Genomic DNA, 18,373 nt, shown 5'->3' on the forward strand with positions numbered 1-18,373 from the left:
ACATTATGGAAAAAGTGCCACGTTAGAGCGCACATGCTAAATTGGGACAGAGCATTTATTTAAATGTATGTATGGTTTATTCATGATGTCATACAACTTAATTTCCTTGTTGTCACTCCTCATGCTCCCGAGTGGCACAGCGGTTTAAGGCACTGTATCTCAGAGCTAGAGGTGTCACTACAGACATCCTGGTTCAATTCCAGGCTGTATCACAACAGGCTGTGATTGGGAGTCCCATAGGGCGTGGCACAATTGTCCCAGAGTCGTCTGGGTTTGGCCGGTGTAGGCCGTCATTGTAAATAAGAATTTGTTCTTAACTGACTTGCCGAGTTAAATAAAAAATCAAAATGCGACATGACATTGACAGCAACCTGCATGTCTGTCTGGTTCCTACCAGCTTCATACAGCACAGTAGGGGACCATTGCTTATTTTGCACACTGAGCCATCATTAGCATTGTTTAATGCACAAGCGATGCATAATGCATGTCACACAAGTCCCACACACACACCCGCACACCCAGGATCCCTGCCGACAGGAGTGGGCATGTGGTAGGGTTCTGTAAAGCTGGGGATCGTGGTGATCTGAGCTGTTGACACACACGTGTGTGTATACACACACACACGCACGCACGCACGCACGCGCGCGCACACACACACACACACACACACACACACACACACACACACACACACACACACACACACACACACACACACACACACACAGAGAGCTGTTGACACTTAACATCCCACATTCTGCTCACTTGGAGGTGACTAACAAACATTGGTCTGTCCTAAAGGGGACACTTGATTCCATCACTAATCTGAAGTGGACAATTGCCTGGATGGATAGGTGAGAGACGAAACCATTTAGGGGTTTGGTTTCAGAAGCTGTCACAAGTCTTAAGTTACATGAGAACGAACGAACACTGTGAAAATGTGCTTGCTAACACTAAAACTAGTGGCAACTGAGCTGCCACCACCAGGAGACGAAACCTTACCTTTGCTGGAGTATTGGAACATGGTTTTGAAGGCATTGGGACAGATTTATGGTGTACTGAAACATTCATCCTTAGGGGTCCTGAAACATTCATCCTGAGGTGTTCTGAAACATTCATCCTGAGGTGTTCTGAAACATTCATCCTGAGGTGTTCTGAAACATTCATCCTGAGGTGTTCTGAAACATTCATCCTGAAGTGTTCTGAAACATTCATCCTGAGGTGTTCTGAAACATTCATCCTGAGGTGTTCTGAAACATTCATCCTGAGGTGTTCATTCATCCTGAGGTGTTCTGAGAAGTGTTCTGAAGCATTCATCCTGAGGTGTTCTGAAACATTCATCCTGAGGTGTTCTGAAACATTCATCCTGAAACATTCATCCTGGTGTTCTGAAACATTCATCCTGAGGTGTTCTGAAACATTCATCCTGAGGTGTTCTGAAACATTCATCCTGAGGTGTTCTGAAACATTCATCCTGAAGTGTTCTGAAACATTCATCCTGAGGTGTTCTGAAACATTCATCCTGAGGTGTTCTGAAACATTCATCCTGAAGTGTTCTGAAACATTCATCCTGAGGTGTTCTGAAACATTCATCCTGAGGTGTTCTGAAACATTCATCCTGAGGTGTTCTGAAACATTCATCCTGAGGTGTTCTGAAACATGGTGTGTTGTAACACCACATCATCAAGAATTGTGCAACACCTTGCCAGAGACTGGGAGTCCTAACCCAGGAAGTGTTGAAAACACTATTATGGTGTTTTGAATCCGGTCTAGTGCAGCATTATATCCCTTCTTCTGGAGTTTCCAAATAGTGTAAATGGTCCCTCCTCTTATTGTGTATTCCATGATTTTATATGGTGTTTATAAACTCATCCGTAATTCCAAAAGATGAAATAGACAGTATAATCTCAAACAAAGGACTTAAGTATGTTTTGTTTTGTTTGGAAAATACAAATTCATTGGTTTGTCCAGGAAATTAATTAACGAGTACAAAACCTTTTTTCAAGACATGATTTAAGCTTTCTTATCAAATTATCAAATGACAAACATTAACAGGCCTTAAACATTTGTATATTGATAAAGGCAGTTCAAAGATCTGTAAGGTATGTATCATATTATTCAAAATCAACAGAAATGTGGCATTATATTTCACATTCATGGAAATAATGCAGACAATGACGGTTAATGTTAGAACTAGCACTCATAGAAAACGTGTAACAAAAAAAATCAGGAATGCCAACCCTCCACCTCCATACCTCAGCCGTGGGGAATTCTGAGCAGTACAAAACCACAATGTTTGAAGTTCAAATTTAGCCTTTCATTTCAACATTTATCTTCTGATATTAATGTATGAAAAATAAAGGTGGACTTTCACAAAAAAAAAAACATTCACTAGACCCTATTCAAACTTCAGATAAGTTGATTTAACGTGGACTGATGACTGTCGTACATTTTTTCCTCAGTCCATGTTAAGTCTACTTATCTGAAGTTTGAATCGGGCCCTGTGATCAGAGTAACGAGGGTGGTTCAGCACAACAGTTTACTCCTGAAGACTGGCTGAGTGGACTCTAAGGCAGTGTTTTGACAAGCAAGAGACCTGGGTTCACATCCACCTTTTCACATGATTACCAGTGTTAAAGGCTCACTTTCTACATTTTAAGTCTGCTATAACTTACATAGCCCTAAACATTTTGATGGTAACATTATTTATATCACAAAGTTGCCTGGCAACTGCAGCCTATAATTAAGTGTCAAAGTATACCCTAGGAAAAGCATTCTATTCCCAGTGTCTTTTTTAAACTGTTAGTTAAAATATTGAGTGAAATCGATATATCAATATTTATAATCAATCAATATTTATGCTATCAACCATTTGCAATTTAGAAACATTTGGTTATATGAGAGACACAGTCTGACAAAACATTTTGTGTTTGGACGCTACCTTTCACATGCATTAAAACACCCAACACTCTTAAAAACCCAAATATTCAGATTGGTGACTCAGAATACTTCCATTCTGTTTGGAAATACATCCAGTGTATAACACTTCCACTGGGTTTGCATTCAAACACCCTCCAAAACACCAGATCTCAGCTAAGGTGCACTACTTTACATGGTTTTACTACACGAGGATGGTGTGTTGTGCCTTTCTATTTTAACAGTGAAGGCTCTTATGGAGAGTTGAGTTAAAATATGAGTTTCGCTATGAAAAAACTATCAGTACTATTTTGACAGTTTTGTTTTTTAGTAGCCAGATGTGCTATCAATCATTGGTGTCACAGAGGGGAATGGAGAAACCATCGGGGTACCTGTGTCTGGAGGTCAGGAGAGGGGAGCAGGAGGGGACCATGACAGAGACCACCCAGTGTCAAAGGTCATCCAATGACACGTTCCCTGCCCAGTCAGCCAGCATGGTACGTCCAGGTTCCACCTCAGTAACAGTCCACTGCTCCATCAGTTGACCTTTCTCTTTAGCCATGCATTTCATTCTATTTATAAGTATTACAAATCTATATACAGTACCAGTCAAGATTGGACACATCTGCTCATTCAAGGGTTTTTCTTTATCTGGACTATTTTCTACATTGTAGAATAATAGTGAAGACATCAAAACTATGAAATAACAGATATGGAATCATGTAGTAACCAAAAAAAGTGTTAAAAAAATCTAAATCTATTTTATATTTGAGATTCTTCAAAGTAGCCACCATCTGCCTTGATGAAAGCTTTGCGCATTCTTGGCATTCTCAGCTTCTCATGAGCTACTCACCTGGAATGCATTTCAATTAACAGGTGTGCCTTGTTAAAAGTTAATTTGTGGAATTTCTTTCCTTCTTAGTGCGTTTGAGCCAACCAGTTGTGTTGTGACAAGGCAGGGGTGGTATACAGAAGATAGCCCTATTTGGTAAAAGACCAAGTCCATATTATGGCAAGAACAGCTCAAGTAAGAGAAAAATGAACGACAGTCCATCATTACTTTAAGACATGAAGGTCAGTCAATCCATAAAATGTCAAGAACTTTGAAGGTTTCTCCAAGTTCAGTCGCAAAAACCTTCAAGTGCTCTCATGAGGACCGCCACAGGAAACAAAAGACCCAGAGTTACCTCAGCCCAAATAAATGCTTCACAGAGTTCAAGTAACAGACACATCTCAACATCAACTGTTCAGAGGAGACTGCATGAATCAGGCCTTCATGGTAGAATTGCTGCAAAGAACCGACTACTAAAGAACACCAATAATAAGAAGAGATTTGATGGGGCCAAGGACATTACACAACCAATGGACATTAGACTGGTGGAAATCTGTCCTTTTGGTCTGATGAGTCCAAATTTGAGATTTTTGATTCCAACCGCCGTGTCTTTGTGAGACGCAGAGTAGGTGAACAGATAATCTCTGCATGTGTGGTTCCCACCATGAAGCATGGAGGAGGAGGTGTGATGGTGTTGTGGTGCTTTGCTGGTGACACTGTCAGTGATTTATTTAGAATTCAAGGCACACTTAACCAGCATGGCTACCACAGCATTCTGGTTTTTGCTTAGTGATTTGATTTTTTTTTATATGACAAAGACCCAAAACACACCTCCAGGCTGTGTAAGGGCTATTTTACCAAGAAGGAGAGTGATGGGGGGCAGCATCAGATGACGTGGCCTCCACAATCACCCGACCTCAACCCAATTGAGATGGTTTGGGATGAGTTGGACCGCAGAGTGAAGGAAAAGCAGCCAACAAGTGCTCAGCATATGTGGGAACTCCTTCACGACTGATGGAAAAGCATTCATCACGAAGCTGGTTGAGAGAATGCCAAGAGTGTGCAAAGCTGTCATCAAGGTGGTTATTTTGAAGAATCAAAAATGTGTTTAACACTTTTTTGGTTACTACATGATTTCATATGTGTAATTTCATAGTTTTGATGTCTTCAATATTATTCTACAATGTAGAAAATAGTAAAAATAAAGAAAAATATTTTTAATTACATTTTGGGGTGGCAGGTATGCTAGTGGTTAGAGTGTTGGGCCACTAACCAAAAGATTGCTGGATCAAATCCCCAAGCTGACAAGGTAAAAATGGGTCATGTTGCTCCTGAACAAGGTAGTTAACAAATTGTTCCCCGGTAGAACATCATTGTAAAGATGAATTTGTTCTTAACTGACTTGCCTAGTTAAAATAATAAAAAATATATAATGATTTACATACTCAGGTTTCTCTCTGCAGCAGGTCTCACTTGCATGATATATATATATAAATACATAATTCATAATAATAAAAAAACATTGTGTAAATAGTACATGTATAAAAAATACATTTATAAATTTTTTAATAATTCATGTTGTATGTGTGGATCATAGATTGATATATGTATTCATATCATGCTGCATTCATAAACTGTGAATAGCCCACTGCTGAGAGCATGGGAAAATGAGAGCCACAGGTGTGTTTGAGTGCAGAGTGATTTAACAGAGCAGGTGCTTCCCATTGACTGAGTGATTGTTGTTTCTCTGTCGTCTGGGAGGGCATAATAAACTATGGAATGCCTTCATCAGAATCTTCCCACAGGAAGTGATGCAGTCCAGAGGCATGGGGAATTTCCTGGACGTGCAAAGATAATGGTGGTGACGTTTCGTGGTCCTTTGTCATCCAATGATCATAGAGAACCATTTTGGGTTTTTAAAGAAGTCTGCCACCTGGACTGCAACATTTCCTGTGTCCATGTTAGTTCCTTTGTTTCTGTTTCGTTTCCAGGTTTTTAACAATCATACGTTTTAGATACATTAGAAGAACTCTTAAATGAATGTGAAATGATGTAATGAAAGAGGGAGAAAATAAATAAACAAACATGGAATTCGAATCAAGTAGTTATGAGGGGAAACTGAGACAGCTTCCCTCACACAGTGGTCCACCAAGATCTGCTCCAACAGTCCAGAACCATAGCTCTGACACACCCTGGGGATGCTATGATACGCTATGCTAGGCTACACATCCTCTTGTGGATCCTCACGACTTGAGGGAAAAAAAGAGGGGCCAACTAGACCGTCTCCCTCTTTCAGCTTGACTGATGGACAGGACACAGATGCTCAAACAGTAGAACGCAGAATGCATGTTCTTGTCAGACAACAGAGATTCACAAAGGTATATTCCCCGACAACGAGAGAGAGAGAGAGAGAGAGAGAGAGAGAGAGAGAGAGAGAGAGAGAGAGAGAGAGAGAACGCTGTCGGTTATTGCGGTTTTAACTAAATATTCAGTTGATTCCCTTCCAGTGAGAAGTTGTATGATCTTGCTGTAAGCCACTGACTGACAGGCCATGACCCGCTCCACCCCGGTCTACCAACCACAGCGCTCCGACACGGCTCCACAACCAACGAGATCAATCACTTCTGGAAATGAATGAAAGATTATTTAGGGAAAACATGTCGTGTGTGCGTGGTTTGAAATATTCAAATAGCTTCAGAGTTGAAAATAATACTGACCCCTCGCTTGAACATACCTTGGGTGAACACAACTTTCTCACCAATTGTAGTCTTATCAATGGACGCGTTTAATGATTGTTTGAGATAAACATTCACTGTAGATCTACAGAGACCACTCCCAAGTGTCCTACACCATTTACCAAGAGGTTTTAGTCTGTACAACACACACTTTCCCGGTAGCAACCGCTTGGTAGCCTTCAGCCCCACACAACACAACACATCCCCCCATTTCTCTGCCTTTCCTTCAAACCCACGAAGTGAACAAATGCCAAAGTATGGTAAAACAGCCGTGTGAGAGCTGACTGCCGTGTGGGGCTTTACTCTTCATCCCCCTGCAAAGCCCTCTCCCAACACAGAACAGGAGGGAGACAGGAGGAGACAGGAGGGAGGATGGAGGGAGGCAGGGGGAGACAGGGGGAGACAGGAGGGAGGAAGGGGGAGACAGGAGGGAGACACTGAGCACAGCCTGTCAGGTTGGCGTGACGGAACACTCATTGTCACGATTCCCAGGCGGTGACATGCCTCGTCTGGCCGGCCCAGGATGATGGCTAATCTGTGGATGGAATTACAGCTGCATCTGATTGGTGGGTAGGGGGGATATAGGGGTGACGCCATCACACACACTGCCATAAAACATAGACAAACATGGATAGATTGACACAGGTGGCCGTATAGTGGTCGGCCTGTTCAGTGAACCTGATGAGGTGTGTGTGTGTTAGAGAAAGAGAGGAAGAGAGAGAAAAAGAGAGACAACGACAGAATAAAGGAAAAAGAAAGAAAGACTGAAGTACATGTCTGTAGTAAATGTCTGTAGTAAATGTCTGTAGTAATGTCTGTAGTAAATGTCTGTAGTAAATGTCTGTAGTAAATGTCTGTAGTAAATGTCTGTAGTAAATGTCTGTAGTACATGTCTGTAGTAAATGTCTGTAGTAAATGTCTGTAGTAAATGTCTGTAGTACATGTCTGTAGTAAATGTCTGTAGTAAATGTCTGTAGTACATGTCTGTAGTAAATGTCTGTAGTAAATGTCTGTAGTAAATGTCTGTATGTCTGTAGTAAATGTCTGTAGTAAATGTCACCTGTAGTAAATGTCTGTAGTAAACGTCTGTAGTAAACGTCTGTAGTAAATGTCTGTAGTAAATGTCTGTAGTAAATGTCTGTAGTAAATGTCTGTAGTACATGTCTGTAGTAAATGTCTGTAGTAAACACCTGTAGTAAATGTCTGTAGTAAACGTCTGTAGTAAACGTCTGTAGTAAATGTCTGTAGTACATTTCTGTAGTAAATGTCTGTAGTAAATGTCTGTAGTAAATGTCTGTAGTAAATGTCTGTAGTACATGTCTGTAGTAAATGTCTGTAGTACATGTCTGTAGTAAATGTCTGTAGTAAATGTCTGTAGTAAATGTCTGTAGTAAATGTCTGTAGTAAATGTCTGTAGTACATGTCTGTAGTAAATGTCTGTAGTACATGTCTGTAGTAAATGTCTGTAGTAAATGTCTGTAGTAAATGTCTGTAGTACATGTCTGTAGTAAATGTCTGTAGTAAATGTCTGTAGTAAATGTCTGTAGTAAACACCTGTAGTAAATGTCTGTAGTAAACGTCTGTAGTAAACGTCTGTAGTAAATGTCTGTAGTAAATGTCTGTAGTAAATGTCTGTAGTACATGTCTGTAGTAAATGTCTGTAGTAAACACCTGTAGTAAATGTCTGTAGTAAACGTGTGTAGTAAACATCTGTAGTAAATGTCTGTAGTACATTTCTGTAGTAAATGTCTGTAGTAAATGTCTGTAGTAAATGTCTGTAGTAAATGTCTGTAGTACATGTCTGTAGTAAATGTCTGTAGTACATGTCTGTAGTAAATGTCTGTAGTAAATGTCTGTAGTAAATGTCTGTAGTAAATGTCTGTAGTAAATGTCTGTAGTACATGTCTGTAGTAAATGTCTGTAGTACATGTCTGTAGTAAATGTCTGTAGTAAATGTCTGTAGTAAATGTCTGTAGTACATGTCTGTAGTAAATGTCTGTAGTAAATGTCTGTAGTAAATGTCTGTAGTAAACACCTGTAGTAAATGTCTGTAGTAAACGTCTGTAGTAAACGTCTGTAGTAAATGTCTGTAGTACATGTCTGTAGTAAATGTCTGTAGTAAATGTCTGTAGTAAATGTCTGTAGTAAATGTCTGTAGTACATGTCTGTAGTACATGTCTGTTGTAAACACCTGTAGTAAATGTCTGTAGTAAATGTCTGTAGTAAACGTCTGTAGTACATGTCTGTAGTAAATGTCTGTAGTAAATGTCTGTAGTAAATGTCTGTAGTAAATGTCCGTAGTACATGTCTGTAGTAAATGTCTGTAGTAAATGTCTGTAGTAAATGTCTGTAGTAAATGTCTGTAGTAAATGTCTGTAGTAAATGTCTGTAGTACATTTCTGTAGTAAATGTCTGTAGTAAATGTCTGTAGTAAATGTCTGTAGTACATGTCTGTAGTAAATGTCTGTAGTAAATGTCTGCAAAAACACTACAGTCTGCAAATACACTACACATTTTAACTACAGCAAATACTACAGTATTTTATTTGCATATACTCTGCCCATTCCTCTGCCCCATATCCCAATTTGTGCCACCAGTAAGCGAAAAACCTACATGCCAAGTATAGACCATATATTGTGTTCCTTACAGGTTAAAGAAAAGAGCAGAAGGGCTGAACTCTCCGTTCAGAACCCAGGAGGCTGCTGAGGGGAGAATGGCTCATAATAATGGCCAGAACGGAGCAAAGGGAATGGCATTAAACACATGGAAGCCATGTGTTTGATGTATTTGAGCCCATTGCAGTGATTCCGCTCCAGGCATTAGCATGAACCCCCAATTAAGGTGCCACCAACCTCCCGTGGAACCCAGCCCCTCCTACAGGTTATGGAACATGGTCTCTTTTAGTATTTCTCTGCTAGGTTTCCTCAAGGAGAAAAGCCACCCACTTCTATGTAAAGGATAATAAAACAAAATACTACAGTCATGTCCCCCAAAACACCAGAGTAAATACTACAGTCATGTCCCCCAAAACACCAGAGTAAATACTACAGTCATGTCCCCCAAAACACCAGAGTAAATACTACAGTCATGTCCCCCAAAACACCAGAGTAAATACTACAGTATAATACAGTCATGTCCCCCAAAACACCAGAGTAAATACTACAGTATACTACAGTCATGTCCCCCAAAACACCAGAGTGAATACTACAGTATACTACAGTCATGTCCCCCAAAACACCAGAGTAAATACTACAGTATACTACAGTCATGTCCCCCAAAACACCAGAGTAAATACTACAGTATACTACAGTCATGTCCCCCAAAACACCAGAGTAAATACTACAGTATACTACAGTCATGTCCCCCAAAACACCAGAGTAAATACTACAGTATACTACAGTCATGCCCCCCAAAACACCAGAGTAAATACTACAGTATACTACAGTCTGCAAAAACACAGTAATTACAGTAATTACTATAGTATATACTAGTCTATACACTAGTATTTTTTCATCTAGGATTCCTGTGTTAGTAATAGACTGTATGCACAGAGAGAAAACAGACTGTGGGCTGAATTTATGTGGCCTTGATGACAGTTAAGTTGTATAACGGCAGCCTCTGACTGTAATTTAGAAATGAAGAAAGGAAACAATTTGGTCTTCTAATGATTGCCCTAATGACAGTAGGGAGATCACATTAGCCTGATGAGCAAACGCATCAATTAGCTTACGAACCGGGGCATTTATTCGACTTTCCACCTGCCAAATGGCTGGTAAGTCAATTCAAAAGGTTTTCACTTCACTTTAATTAAAATCAATTGCAGTCTCTTTCAGTAGGAGACAACAAGGGAGAGAGGTGCTCGTCAAGCCATTAGAGGGGAGACATTTAGTTAGATATGAATAAGAATGAGCACCCTCTGCTCTCTTCAGAGTTTTTTTGAAATTAAGGAGGGAAATGAGTGAGTGAGAGAGAGCGAGAGGGGGGGAGAGCGAGAGAGAGAGAGAGAGAGAGAGAGAGGAGGACAGAGAGAAAGAGAGAGGAGGACAGAGAGAGAGAGAGAGAGAGAGAGAGAGAGAGAGAGAGAGAGAGGAGGACAGAGAGAGAGCGAGAAAGAGAGGACAGAGAGAGAGCAAGAGAGAGAGGAGGACAGAGAGAGAGCGAGAGAGAGGGAGACAGAGAGAGAGAAAGACAGTCAGAAAGATAGACAGACAGAGACAGAGCGATGGAGGACAGTCTCTCCTCTCCTCTTAAGTACTGTATGTACCCAGTACTAATAATTACAGCAGGGGGCTGATACAGTAGTTATAGAACCATGATGATGGAAGCAAATAAAATGGGAAAGTGTATGTACAATCATTTAGCTGTATACGTTTGTAGCCTATTAACAATGTCTGGTGTGTGTGTGTGTGTGTATGTTTATGCATGAGTTCACCAGCACTATATACTGTGTAATTCACACAGCACATCTCACCACTTGAACTACCATTCAGATCGATGGGCACCATTTTATTAGATTTTTGTATTGTAGGCCTAAACATAACAACCTTCCTCCTTGAGTAAACAGGTACACTATTCTAAATGTATTAACATAAGAGGCATGAATCTTGAACACATGTACCTGTATAGAACGTCTCTCCATCACAGATGGGTGGATTCTGACAGATGAGGGTAACAACCAGAAGGTGGCAGTGTTGGGTCGTTTTCTAAAGATACAGAGAGGAAAAACACACGCATGGAAAAGTTTCTCGTGTTTACAACAAATGCTGAGCTTGAATGTACTGCTTTATCATTAAAGAGTATGTCTACTTCCATGCTGTGACATCCCTGACCTGATGCTTTTCTCTTATCTGCTGACATTTCCTCTTGGCAGAGAGCAAAGCACAACCATGTCAAGAATCAACAACAAATGTTAGAGTAAAATGTGTTTCATGTGTTCCCTTTAAACTGCGAATCAAACAGGCAATTCAGTACATAAAATGCTGCCAAATTGTGTTTGTGTAACACCAAGATTCTGTTCAATTGTGTCTATAGAACTTTTCCGCATAGTCATTGACCCATTGACGACAGTCCGTTTAAAACAGCACTTCTTCTTGACTCTGAAGTCGGCCTAGATTTATGACGGTGTCCATGGTAACCTAATTAACCCCTTGTTATTTTTTCCCAGACCTCCAAGCGCCATCGTAAATCAAGGAGCAAATTAGGAGTGAGAGGTGTATCTGTTGGAGGTCTCTCTCTCTCTGTCTCTCTCTCTCTCTCTCTCTCTCCACTCTGAAGAAGGGCCAGGACTGTGAAAATTGGGTTGGTCATGAACTACCGCCTCAAGCTCAGCTCAGACCTGTTCGCACGCCGACGGTATACCCCACATACTCTCTAGGTGTGACAGGTTCACTTTGTCTGTTACTATGTTTCCACTGGCATCACTCCTGTGACACTCCACATCACATGTCGACCTCCTGTCACAATTAAAAGACTTATACCCATGACAAGTGGCATTCCAAGTCCTCTTGACAAGGCCTACCCACACACTCGAGATTAGACAGAGGGAGCTCGGGGTTAAACGCTGGCCCTCATCAAAACTATTAAGTACTTTTAAGTTGTTCACTCTTGACATTGGCCAGGAAATCATTTGGGGTGACTTGAGAAATTGCTGCTGGAGATTTCCCAGAGAAAATAAGAGTGGAGTGGATGGGTCTGTGGGTCTGTCAGGGCAGTGACTGATGTGGCGGACATCGCTGGTGCTAAACGTCTCTGTCTAACCCGCAGGGTACTGTCCAACCATTGAGTCCTCTCTCCCACAGGCTGGGAGACACACTGCACCGTCTGCAGACGAGGTCTGGACCAAGACTGAAACCTTGAAGTTATCAGTGCGATGATGATGAAGAGAAAGAGGAAGACGATGATGATGATGAAGCAGAGACGTTCCGAGAGTCAAACCAGGACAGTCCATGGGAAACTGTCAAAGGAGTTGTCTGAATTGTGGCATTACCACAGAGTGAAAGCAGACAATGTTCATGTAGTCAGGTTCCTCAAAAGAGATTTATTACTTAGCATAGCAAACTGAATAATGTACTGTAGGCTACGAATGGAGCCAAAATACACACTGTCTATTACAGTAAAGCTCACATCCTGCAAACCATTTAGACAGTATTGGCCCTAAACGAGTCGCAGATACCGAGTGGTACATCTCCAAGGCCGGTTCTCAGAGGGTTGTTGTGGGGTAATATGTTGCATGGTCCCACGAGAAGCTGCCAGCATGGCGACCTCATTGTCATCGTCCCTGACCTCTGACCTCTCTCTGCCATCCAATGGTGATCCTGTCTTTGAGACATGTCAAGTGACTGGGCTCTTTATTTAGCTCTGGTAGGAAGTGGGAGCAAAGGACGTCTTTATCAAAAGTCATTTGTGAGCCAATTGTTTTTTTTTGTTCTAGAAAGTAGTTAGGGCCTGAGAGAGAAGGAGAGAGAGAGTGAGAGAGAGAGAGGGGGGTAGGAATGGAGAGGGCATCTATTCAACTCATTCCAGACATGTACTAGGCCTATTTAGTATCAGTATCATCCTGATAGATGATGTGTTGCTGATGTATAGAATGCGATGTAATTGGACTCTCCAATAATGGCCATTTCTCATGGATAATTGCTCCCTAAATGGTAGTAAAGAATGATTGTCTGTCACACTCTGGAGCATTAGGCCAGCCATTACGTCTGCTAGGTGTTTCGTAAATTCATGGGTGCTAGTGACACATGACGCCCCCCACGTGTTGGCAGTGGGGGTAGTGCCTGGATGAATCTGTCATTGAGTCAGTGGGGTGATGGTCGTTATAAGTCACAGGGATATAGAAGCATAGACAGCATAGACATTTGGCTTGCTTCTTCAGAGAGGCTATGGACTGAATGGGGCAGAATGGGCTCCAAATGCTCATTTCTTTATACTCTGACAATGATTCTGCAATTGGTTTTGTCGTACCTGAGCCTGTCACTTGGGCTTTTGATCTTTCAAGTTTTACAAAAGGCAATGAAAGTGTACATAACATTGGAATCTATAGGCCCCTTTCTAGGCCAGGTGATGTCCAGCACTGGGTACGAAGTCAATGCAGAGAGGTTACCAGAAAATCATCTATCATATAGAAACAGATCATAATTGGTGTGTTTTCACACAGAAAGAGAGAAAAAAAGCCCATGAACTACCTTTGGAACCAGGTAATATTTCCGGACGTTATTCCGCTTGACAAAGCTTCCCAATGGATCCAGGAGGAAACACCTTTAGAATGACTGGAGCAGAATGGCATTCCCACCTCTCTTGGCATCACCGGAGGATTCATCCTGAAACAAAAACAACCAGATTCCGGAATCCAGTGACATTCCACAGTGACATTCCACAGTGACATTCCACAGTGACATAGACATAACTCTCCGTAGGCATAGTCATAAATACGGATGACTCTTACCCCATTCCCTATGCAGCAATTCACATAATCACATATGTACAGTATGTAGCATGAACTACTTACACTACAGGTCAACAGTTTGGGGTCACTTAGAAAGTAAAGTACCTTTTTTGTCCATTAAAATAACATAAAATTGATCAGAAATACAGTGTTGACATTGTTAATGTTGTAAATCAAATCAAATCAAAGTTGATTTGTCACGTGCGTCTTTTCCTTTTGCAAATAATTGGGAAGTCTGCCCTGTGGGGTGTTTGGAGAATATCGTGTGAGCCCTGCTTGCAGTTGTTGTTGTTGTTGTTGTTGAAGAAATCTTTGTCTAATCCGAGGTGAGTGATCGCTGTTCTGATATCCAGAAGCTCTTTTCTTCCGTAAGATACGATTGCAGAAACATTACGTACAAAATAATTGACAATATCGTGAAAAAAACACAATGACTATTGTAGCTGGAAACGGCAATTTTTTTTATGGGAATATCTACATAGGCGTACAGAGGCCCATTATCAGCAACCATCACTCCTGTGTTTCTCAAACTAGACACTCTAATGTACTTGTCCTCTTGTTCAGTTGTGCACCGGGGCCTCCCACTCCTCTTTCTATTTTGGTTAGAGCCAGTTTGTGATGTTCTGTGAAGGGAGTACTACACAGCGTTGTACGAGATCTTCAGTTTCTTGGCAATTTCTCGCATGGAATAGCCTTCATTTCTCAGAACAAGAATAGACTGACAAGTTTCAGAAGAAAGTTAATTATTTCTTGCCATTTTGAGCCTGTAATCGAACCCACAAATGCTTATGTTCCAGATACGCAACTAGTCTAAAGGCCAGTTTTATTGCTTCTTTAATCAGGACAACAGTTTTCAGCTGTGCTAACATAATTGCAAAAGGGTTTTCTAATGATCAATTAGCCTTTTAAAATTATACATTTGGATTAGCTAACACAATGTGCCATTGGAACACAGGAGTGATGGTTGCTGATAATGGGCCTCTGTACACCATGTAGATATTCCATTAAAAAATCTGCTGTTCCAGCTACAATAGTCATTTACTACATTCACAATGTCTACACTGTATTTCTGACCAATTTGGTGTTATTTTAATGGACAATTTTTTTAATTTTCTTTCAAAAACAAGGACATTTCTAAGTGACCCCAAACCTTTGACCGGTAGTGTATGTACTATAAATTAAGATTTGTATAACCTACAGTATACAGGGAACGCAGTCATTCAGTGAATTAACTAAACTCTTTAACGTCTAATAAACTTTGTCATCCTAATAAATGGGTATGTTTTGTTTTGTTATGTTCATAAAAAACAAACATTATAAGTCACACAACCTCTAAGAAGATTTGTTATCCAAACCAAATTATATCCGTCTGGGTCCTTTGTTCTGTTCTCTCTGTTCCAGTACATAAAATTATAAAGTGTTTCCTGTACTAAACTATTGTACTATTCCGAGGTCTTCAACTGAGAGAGAAACAGGAACTGTGTCCCAAATGACACCATGTCCCCTATGGTGGTGCACTACCTTTGACCAGCAAGGATAGGGCTCTGGTCAAAAGTAGTGCACTATATAGGGAATAGAGTGCCATTTGGGAGACACATAGGGACTTAATGTGAACCAGCACTTAGTCGTCGGCTCTCCCTCAAAAACAGCACAGTGATTGATTTGAGCGTCATGTTCAAATGTTCCAATAATAGAATGAAATAACTCTGCTGGGGGTTTTCTTACACAAGTGGACTTGTGGCTCAGGGGATCTTAAGGTCGTTTTAGTACTATGACTTGTAGCTTAGTGGATCTTAATGTCGTTTTAATACTATGACTTGTGGCTTAGTGGATCTTAATGTTGTTTTAGTACTGTGACTTGTGGCTTAGTGGATCTTATTGTCGTTTTAATACTATGACTTGTGGTTCAGTGGATCTTAAGGTCGTTTTAGCATTGTGACTTGTGGCTCAATAGATTTTAAGATCGTTTTAGCATTGTGTCTTGTGGCTCAGGGGATTGTAAGATCGTTTTAGCATTGTGACTTCTGGGCCTTAAGGTCATTTTAGCACAGTGACTTGCGGATCTTAAGGTAATTTTTGCACTGTGACTTGTGGCTCAGGGGATCATAAGGCTAGTTAGAGAATAAAGCATTGTTTTATACAGTTGAAGTCGGATGTTTACATACACTTAGGTTGGAGTCATTAAAACTTGTTTTTCAAACACTCCACAAATGTCTTGTTAACAAACTATAGTTTTGGCAAGTCGGTTAGGATATTTATATTGTGCATGACACAAGTAATTTTTCCAACAATTGTATACAGACAGATTATTTCACTTATAATTCACTGTATCACAATTCCAGTGGGTCAGAAGTTTACATTCACTATGTTGACTGTGCATTTAAACAACTTTGATAATTCCATAAAATTATGTCATGGCTTTAGAATCTTCTGATAGGCTAATTGACATAATTTGAGTCAACTGTAGATGCACCTGTGGATGTATTTCAAGGCCTACCTTCAAACTCAGTGCCTCTTTGCTTGACATCATGAGAAAATCAAAAGAAATCAGCCAAGAAAATTATTGCAGATCTCCACAAGTCTGGTTCATCCTTGGGAGCAATTTCCAAATGCCTGAAGGTACCACGTTCATCTGTACAAACAATAGTACACAGGTATAAACACCATGGGACCATGCAGCCGTCATACCGCTCAGGAAGGAGACGCGTTCTGTCTCCTAGAGAAAGTGCAAATCAATCCCAGAACAACAGCAAAGGACCTTGTGAAGATGCTGGAGGAAACAGGTTCAAAAGTATCTATATCCACAGTAAAACAAGTCCTAACCCGACATATCCTGAAAGGCAGCTCAGCAAGGAAGAAGCCACTGCTCCAAAACTGCACATGGGGACAAAGATCGTACTTTTTGGAGAAATGCCCTCTGGTCTGATGAAATAAAAATAAAACTGTTTGGCCAAAATGACCATCGTTATGTTTGCAGGAAAAAGGGGGAGGCTTGCAAGCTGAAGAACACCATCCCAACTGTGAAGCAGTGGGGTGGCAGCATCAAGTTGTGGGGGTGCTTTGCTGCAGGAGGGACTGGTGCACTTCACAAAATAGATGGCATCACGAGGGAGGAAAATGATGTGGATACAGTATATTGAAGCAACATCTCAAGACATCAGTCAGGAAGTTAAAGCTTGGTCGCAAATGGGTCTTCCAAATGGACAATGACCCCAAGCAAACTTCCAAAGTTGTGGCAAAATGGCTTAAGGACAACAAAGTCAAGGTATTGGAGTGGCCATCCAAAGCTCGGACATCAAACCTATAGAAAATGTCTGGGCAGAACTGAAAAAGCGTGTGCGACCAAGAAGGCCTATAAATCAAATCAAATCAAATGTATTTATATAGCCCTTCGTACATTAGCTGATATCTCAAAGTGCTGTCCAGAAACCCAGCCTAAAACCCCAAACAGCAAGCAATGCAAGTGTAGAAGCACGGTGGCTAGGAAAAACTCCCTAGAAAGGCCAAAACCTAGGAAGAACCCCTGAGAGGAACCAGGCTATGTGGGGTGGCCAGTCCTCTTCTGGCTGTGCCGGGTGGAGATTATAACAGAACATGGCCAAGATGTTCAAATGTTCATAAATGACCAGCATGGTCAAATAATAATAATCACAGGCAGAACAGTTGAAACTGGAGCAGCAGCACGGCCAGGTGGACTGGGGACAGCAAGGAGTCATCATGCCCGGTAGTCCTGAGGCATGGTCCTAGGGCTCAGGTCCTCCGAGAGAGAGAAAGAAAGAGAGAATTAGAGAGAATAAGAGAGAGCATACTTAAATTCACACAGGACACCGGATAGGACAGCAGAAGTACTCCAGATATAACAAACTGACCCTAGCCCCCCGACACATGAACTACTGCAGCATAAATACTTGGAGGCTGAGACAGGAGGGGTCAAGAGACACTGTGGCCCCATCTGATGACACAGGAAGGATATAACCCCACCCACTTTGCCAAAGCACAGCCCCCACACAACTAGAGGGATATCTTCAACCACCAAGGTGGGGCGCCAACCCAGACGGGAAGATCACATCAGTGACTCAACCCACTCAAGTGACGCACCCCTCCTAGGGACTGTATGAAAGAGACCTAGTAAGCCAGTGACTCAGCCCCTGTAATAGGGATAGAGGTAGAGAATCCCAGTGGAAAGAGGGGAACCCGCCAGGCAGAGACAGCAAGGGCGGTTCGTTGCTCCAGAGCCTTTCCGTTCACCTTCACACTCCTGGGCCAGTCTACAATCAATCATATGACCCCAGTCTTCAGTAAAGACTTAAAGGTTGAGACCGAGTTTGCGTCTCTCACATGGGTAGGCAGACCATTCCATAAAAATGGAGCTCTATCGGAGAAATCCCTGCCTCCAGCTGTTTGCTTAGAAATTCTAGGGACAATTAGGAGGCCTGTGTCCTGTGA

This window comes from Oncorhynchus masou, chromosome 20, assembly GCF_036934945.1.
Source record: "Oncorhynchus masou masou isolate Uvic2021 chromosome 20, UVic_Omas_1.1, whole genome shotgun sequence".
Taxonomy (NCBI): domain Eukaryota; kingdom Metazoa; phylum Chordata; class Actinopteri; order Salmoniformes; family Salmonidae; genus Oncorhynchus; species Oncorhynchus masou.